At 43.0% G+C, this 6,415-nt stretch overlaps 1 protein-coding gene across 1 annotated transcript in view; it reads left to right on the top strand.

Annotated features, from left to right (window-relative positions):
• The first annotated feature begins 835 nt into the window (after positions 1-835).
• Positions 836-6,415, top strand: part of CAB39L (calcium binding protein 39 like) — a 46,685-nt gene continuing 41,105 nt past the window's right edge. The window contains exons 1-2 of the mRNA XM_054830279.1: positions 836-998; positions 1,188-1,414. The gene's annotated coding sequence lies outside the window, so the exon portion shown is untranslated. The remainder of the gene's footprint in view (positions 999-1,187; positions 1,415-6,415) is intronic.

Below are 6,415 nucleotides of genomic sequence, written 5' to 3'. Positions count from 1 at the left end.
CTGATGCAACTGTAGTGCTGGTACGTGTCAGGGACTGAGATGAGCTCCCCAAGCAAGGGTAGTATATAGAATTATTTTTAATAACGTGGGACTTTGGCTGGGCTTTGCCCTGAGGAAGAGGGGACGGGAGGTGAAATTTCTCCCTGAGCTGGTGAGCTCGTCAGAAATACGTGCTGGGCTCTCATCCCTGTTGGGTCTCAGCCGAGATCCAGGTGAGGATGGGATTTAAATCCCACCCTGCAGTGCCCACGATGGCTGGTAAAGCATCCTCCTTTTCCTGCTCTTAATGCCTGCTAGGCAGCCGGGGGGGTGGGAAAGGCACTCGCAGTTCCCTTTGGGAATATGTGGCGCTTGCTGAGCAATAGCTGCCAAGAGAGAAGAGTGAAGCATTAAAAATTCCTTTAATTGCATTTTGCTGTATTTGTGTGCTTGATAATAGCTGGTGGCACTTGTTTCAGAACATTTTAATTGTATGATTTTTTTTTCCCCACGTTAGACTTTGAAAAAATACTTTAGCCTAATGCGTTTCTTCAGTGGCATTTAAATTTTGCTTAGAGTATACTGCAGTAGTGTGTGTGTGTGTCCCCCGTATTATTGTGGAAAAGTATTATAATCTTTACATTATAACATGTAGTCAGGCAGGAAGCAGCTTAACTTTGGCTTCTCTGGGGAGGACTCTGCTGAAAGATGTGGTGCGTGAACATGTTGATTTTATTATTATTATCTTGTAGCAGCAACCCTCTGCTGGGCTCCCTTATTTGCATTCTCAGCAGGACGGCAAGGTGAATAATTTAATTCCAGCAGTCTCCGCCACGTGATGGTGTGAGGACCCGTCAGCGATGCCTCCCCTACACCGACAGACTTCGGAGGGGAATGGAAACTTACAGAAGTGATGCGAAATCGTCACATCTCCTCCCTTAACCCCGGAGAAATCTCTCGGCAGAGCAATCGCTTCTTCCTTTGCTTTTCCACGCGTTCCTCTGACGTGGAGTTTGGGGGTGTGTGAGCCTGCGAGCAAGACGAGCGAGGGAGTGGGAAGCGGGGAGGGCAGTGGGGAAAAATGCACACCCAGCCACTGAGCTAGTCAGAGCAGGAACGACGAGGAGCGAGGCCGGGAGTGGAAATTTACAGCTGCTTGTGAGCGCCTGTGCGTGTTCAAGTGATCCTTTCTGCTAACGCTTTTCCAGAGGCTGACGGTCGCTCGGCAGAAGAAGAGCGGGAGGTCAAGTCGCGGGATCCCTTGTCTTTGCCACGTGTCGATCATCAGCAGGGGGGGAATAAAGCGGAATTAAATGGAAGATAACTAAAGGCGGCTGCTGGCGGCGTGGGCTGCGGGGAGGTGGCAGAGCTGTCTTCAGCACCTGGCCATGGGGCTGCGCAGGGCTGCCTAGGAGCCCCCACCTTTCCGCACGCAGTAAGTGTCAGCCGAGATGATGTCCTCCCAGTGACGGAAAGTTAAGTGATTTAATAAAACTTTTCTTTTTCCAGTTAGCACCAGCCTTTTTGTAACAGACAGCTCGTCTGCTTGTTCTCGAGAGTTACGCCGTTAGCTTTTTATAGCTTTGTAAACCGTGTTACCAGGAGCGGCTTTTTAAAGCAGGCAACCCTAAACAATACTCCTCCTGTTACATAAGGCGCTGGCTCCTCCACCAAGCGCTCTGTGTCCATGGAATATCTCTGGAAATGGCTTTATTTACAGTGCGGTTTCCAAAAATAAAATATCTGCAATATATCATTTCTCTTGCTCCTCTCTGCTGACTGCCTGCAGCTGCAGACTGGCTCTTGAGATGCAGAGGAATGAGAGCGTAGCCACTTGCATAAGACAGCAGGAAATGGTTAGGAAGTGTGTGTGAAATGTCACACGAAACGGTGTGTGTAAACTAACCATCTTGTTATTTATAGTCGATAGGTCTTGTCAACCTGAAATGCTAATTCTGTGCAATGGGCTATTCCTGAAGTCGTTATCAGACAGAACTTTCATTGAGCTTAAGGGAAGTTTTTTTCTGAGCGAAGACTCTTTCTTGGGCTAATAGTAGTAGTAAAGTGAAATTACTGCTATAGCAAATTATTTTAATGTGTTATGAAGCTATTGAAAGTAACACAGCAGGCTTGCTACGGACATGGTCAAGTGAATGCTGTGTAGAGAGTAAGCTTTCAGTAATACTGAACAAAAAGCAAAAATAGTGTTCACGTTCCCCTCTAATGGGTTTAGAGGAAGTCCTATTCCCTCTTGGCTGCTGCCTATGTTATTTAAATTATATTACCAGTTTCCATTATTTCTACAGTTATTATTACTACTAGAAATGGAAATTTAACTTGGTTTCCCTTTTACTCAAGTAAGTGAAAAGCTGTTAAGAGCTGTTACCTTAGAATTGTGTGTACTTCAGAGACATTTATTAAGAGACCTCCTCCTGCATGACTGAGCTCGTGGGAGTTTTGCTATGTACTACAGTTAGGCATGGAATTGAATTCTTAATTTTTTTAGGTTTGAAAGACTTCCATGGTGACAAACGGAAATAAGGATCCCAAATATTCTTGACTCATCAGTCCTGCATATTTGGTGGCTGTAAAATCTGCTGGTTTCTTATCTTTGTAGTTTTATTCAACATAAAGTAATAACCTACTACTTCTATTTAGTTTGTTAGCATGAGTGGGAGCATCTCTGTATCACAGATGATCCTGTGATACAGAGATAATCGATGTAGATGTGAGTATGGTGCTACAGGATGCTGCTTCTGCATGGGTTTAGAATCTGAATGTTACCTGGCATTGCAGTATGCAAATATTATTTTATAATAAATATGTTAATAATAATAATAATAATAGAAGTGGTAGCACAGGACCTGCCGCAATAAAAAGGACACTAGGCAGCAGAGTCAAACACTCAAAAAGTTCTGAACCTTAATTCTGGCATTTATCTGTGCCAATGTAGTCTGTGCTCTGTACCTCGCTCAGGATACTTATATTAATTTTCAGTCTTATTCTGTATCACCACACGTTTATACCCCCTTTCCCATCATCGCTGCCTCATTCTGGCTGGCGAACACCCAAGCTGTAGCATCTGCTCCTGCAGCCCTGTCTCCCTCTTCTTCCATCGCCTTCTTCCCCTCTTGTGCTGGTACAGCTTTTTGTAAGACTGTGGGGAGAACTGGTCTAGAAACCTGTGTGCCCTTTTTTCCCCCACCGGGCTATTTTTTGTTAACCTGGGTTGGTTCCCTGACCTGGCTCACCCCGGGGTCCTGCAAACAGCTGTACCACTCCAACAGAAGCTGTAGAGATGTGAATAGATGTGGAGCAGGGTGGCACCATCATGGATCAAAGCATTTCTCAAACTGTGTCCTCCGTGACCATATAGCTATTTGGTGTTTCATTTTATCCTCTGTGTTTGCTGAGAGACTATATAGGCTTTTTGTTTTTTATTGAATGGGCATTCAAGCACTCAAAAATAGAATTATTAATTTCTTTGAGTGCTTCCATAGAGCTATGCCACAGCACTTGAGTGGACCATCACTATGAATGCCTTCAGTTTCATAACAGCATCAAACAACTACATTATATTATCGTTCTCATTCTGTAGAAGGGGTCAGATTAAGGGCTGAGCTGCCTACTTATTTTCCATGTCTGATCTTCAGGATGCTTGCCACTTGTTAAAAAAAGGTGTTTGTGGCAGTGGTAGGCATTACTGCAGTGTTTTGTATGTTCAGGTGAAGTTTCAGCCTTCGTTCCAGGTAATGCAACAAGTAGCCAACAGCAAGGTTTATGATGAATAAATTCTTGAGCTTTTGGAATAATTTTGTTGCCAAGCAGAGACAGCATTCATTCACCTTAACCATAAAGCCGTCCTCTCTCCTAGTAATCTCTTGTCTCCTTTGCAATGCACGTTCCAAAATCTGCAACTCGTTGTGGATTTGCAGATAAGTTTTTTGTTGTGTAGCCCTGATTCCTTCTGTGTACTGAGTGAAATATGGGTTTTGTGAGGGGACTGCATGGGGGAGGATGGATTGGACTTCTCCAGGAGATCAGATGGCTTCCATCCCCTGGTTTGAGTAGTGACTCTGTATTTGCAACAGCTTTCCCAACTATTGCAGGAGGGGTAAATGAGGGAATAAGGCATCTCTTGTATTATGAAGGCAAAATTACGAAGAAAATGTGCTCATTCAGGCCCAAAATATATGAGTCTTAGGCACACTGGGGTAAATGGAAAATGAAGGTCTTTTTTCCATTAAAGAAGCTCTCACCTAATATGAGTTACTGCAATTTTTTTATTCTGATCAGTTAGTAGATGAAGGTTAGGAACTAAGACAAGACAGATGTCTGATACTTGAAGGGAAGGAAATTTTTTCAGTCATTCATTTTTGAAGACCAAATGGCTTGTCTGGAGGAACGTCTGCAAAGAGGCCATGGATGGGCTCATGTGCCTTCGTGGGCAGGAGGAAGCGTTTGCTACTGAGCTGCTTAACTGAGTCACTTCATAGTGGGATGGGCTGGTGAGTACAGGGATGTTGCCATCTGCATTTTTCCTTCATCATGCTTATGAGCTCAGTTGCACTGTAATCTTTCAGTATATGATTAAGAGCAAAGAAATTGGAGAGATTGTCTATAAACAGAACTAGATCTCTTAGTGTACTTTAAAGTTGTATTAAAGAGTTCAAGTTACACTGGTTTGTTTGTTGGTTTTTTTTAGTGCATTCCCTTTATGAGCAGATACACTGGCAGAAGAGATGTTTTGAAGACTGATAAAGCATAGGCTTTGGTGTTGAATGATCTAGCTTTCGTTCCTGAAACAGCCACTGATTTTTTTTTTTTATATGGCCTTGGGCAAGTCTTCTCATCTTTCTGTGCTTCAGCTTCTCCCTTTACAGAGAGGGCAGAGGAACAGCAGGTATATAGGTATTTTTGGAAGTCTGTTTTCCATCTTGGTTAAATGTTTGCAGAGTTGGAGGCCTCTGAGGGAAGGCATCTCCTGAGTATGAAGGGATGTTATGGTACCTTTGACAAGCTACTGAATACCCTAAAACTCATGTCTTGTAAACCTCATCCACCTCTGGATTCAACTTGCTGCCTTAGTCTATGTGATTTTTTTTTTTTCATTTTCTTTTTTTCTGATTTGAACAGAAACAGCCAAACATTTAGAAAGTGGTGCTTTAAAATTGCCTTTTGGTGTTTCTGTCACTTACCTAAAATAAAATCAGTGTCACTTTTTTTCTCCCAAACAAACATGGAATTATATTCCCTGAAAGTATTTTTGTAAAAGTATGGCTTGTAAAATGTGCTAGACTCTCCAACTCTGGCAGCTGAAACATCCTGTTCATACTGATGGCAACAGCAGGCTTTGGAAACCACTGTTCCTCCTACAGCACTGCTGGGGCGTTCCCCCGTGACCGAGAGAGACAACCTCTGAGGCCGGGAGAGTCAGTCTGGTGAGGTACAGCTGTTTCTTTCCTCAGTCTCTTAAACTCCTCACAAGAGCACTGATGAAATAACATCATCACAACTAAATGTTTCAGAAGTTGGCTGATCCTCCATTACAAATTCAGGAGTGTCCACAATGTGTTTCTGATGTTATAAAAACATATGCTCTTGAATAACCATTAGATGGAAAAAGTTTTCCTAGAAAGTAGGAAAGAAAGGGGCTCATTCAGCCCTGTCCCTTGCTGCAAGACAGCGGTGTCAAAAATTTATGAACAGATGCTCTGTAGTGTGTCTGGTAGAGCAGGTCATTTCAAAATCTCAAAGCTCCAATGGTTGGAAACCTTTACATTTTCAGCTTAAGTATATTCATCAGCAGTTGCTTCTGCATAAATAAAGTGTTATTGTTATTAGAGCTGAAATAACTTGTATTTTTCTTCTAAGCTTGCCAAGGCGAGCACTTTTAGCTCCTAGAGATGCTGATCTTCCCATTTTTCTGGCCAGCCTAGGGTCCTTCTCTGCACCCGCTCTAATCTCTGTTGGTTTTACTTGACTGTGGATGTTCAGGATTGTGTACAATGCTCCATATGAAATTCCACCAAGACTTTGTACGAAGACATGTATACCTTTGTATTTCTACTGGTTACTTTCTTAATTCATCATGCATTTGTGTCTGTCTGTCTTCTGTCTGTAAAATACCAGTGTAGTCACTGGGTATCTGTCATTTCTCATGGTAAGTCCCCAGCTTGAAGCATATATTCATAGAATCGTAGAATGGTTTAGGTTGGAAGGTACCTTTAAAGGTCGTCTAGTCCAACCCCTGTGCAGTGAGCAGGGACACCTTCAACTAAATCAGGTTGCTCAGAGCCCCATCCAACCTGACCATGAATGTTTCCAAGGATGGGGCATTCACCACCTCTCTGTCTCTTCTCCCGTTCAGCATTATCTGATACCTGTTATTCTTCATTTTTACCCCATTTTTTTTATCTCAGTCCTTGAGGCCATC

This window comes from Grus americana, chromosome 1, assembly GCF_028858705.1.
Source record: "Grus americana isolate bGruAme1 chromosome 1, bGruAme1.mat, whole genome shotgun sequence".
NCBI lineage: Eukaryota > Metazoa > Chordata > Aves > Gruiformes > Gruidae > Grus > Grus americana.
The sequence above is the reverse complement of the archived record's forward strand: the minus strand, read 5'-3'. Positions and strand labels throughout refer to the sequence as shown.